This window comes from Bison bison, unplaced genomic scaffold (assembly GCF_000754665.1).
Source record: "Bison bison bison isolate TAMUID 2011002044 unplaced genomic scaffold, Bison_UMD1.0 scf7180017864478, whole genome shotgun sequence".
Lineage (NCBI taxonomy): Eukaryota > Metazoa > Chordata > Mammalia > Artiodactyla > Bovidae > Bison > Bison bison.
The window spans coordinates 400,347-401,619 of NW_011495038.1; positions in this window are offsets into that span (position 1 = coordinate 400,347).

Consider the following 1,273-nt stretch of genomic DNA (forward strand, 5'->3'; position numbering starts at 1 on the left):
AACAAAAACAGAAGACCTACATGACTGAAGATGAAGAGGATGCTGTGGATTTTTCCCGCTTACGGTGGAAGAGAGAAGATGCATGTAGGTTTGGAAACAAAGAAGATCTAGGAAATGAAATTTTTTCATTGTACAGAAAAATGTACCTCTCGGGGAGGGTCTGTGTACACCCATGGTCTGGTTATAAACAGATAAACCTGAACATGGATCTTCCTTGGAATACGCCCATTCTCCTTGCCTCTTAGCTTGTTTTGAGAAGAACCTCCTAGAAATCTCTCAGTCTGTCTTGACACAACGTCATTTCACCTGTGCCCTCCATGATGTGTCCTGTGAATGCGTGTGGGTGTGGCAGGGAGGAGAAATGTCCAGGGTGATGGAGGGTTTAAAAGGCCATCTCCACCTCTGTACCTGATTGGTTTGGATTTTCAGGAGGTTATGGGCCTTCTTGGCTTTTCTGCACTGAGCAGTATGCAGGATGGGAGCTTTCTGGTCTTGGGGTTCACCCCTGCTCACATCTCTGAGTTCATCTCTGTCTCTGCCTCATTCTCTTTCATTATACCTTTTTTCCTTCATTTTTTTCCCTCTTGTAATAAGCCTTGCAGGGTTCCTTCGGTCTGGGGTTTGCCAGAGCAGTATCTGATGGGTCATCATGCACAGTGACTAGTGGGACAAAGCCTTTTGGTGGCTTCCTGGCAGTTTCCTCCGCCTTGGAGGAGTTGGGCTACAGCAGTTGACCTTCTGACAGTGAACTTGGTCAGCTCCGATGAGACAGAGGATTCACGGCCACTGTGACGTCCTGCATTAAGCTCCTGCCACCACAACTTTCTCCCCTCACATCAGCTCTTGCGTGGAGTTCTGATTCTCCACCTCATTGCTCCGTTGAGGTAGGACTTTCAGGATTGCGCTCCAGGAACCAAGGGACACTTGACTTGGTGGCATCTAGAATCTCCCCTGGCACCTTGTCCCGCTTGCTACTGTTTGTGGCCCCTGCTCTGCCATCCCCTTGAATCCTTCTGGATGTAGTTGGTGAGCACACAGATTCTGTGGCTGTCAGCAGTCAGGTCCGCCCTGCTGGGGACTTGCTTCGTAACCTAATAGGCCAGTATCGATACAGTGTGGTTGGGTTGTTCAAGGGTTTAGTTCGAAGCAACTGGTCCAAACTAAGACAGAAGCACCAGGTCCAAGAGCCCGGAATGAGTGAGGCCGTGGCCCCCTTTTCCCCGTGTTGTAGGGTTTTGCATCTGACGTCTCAGATGTCGGCTTCCTTTACAAA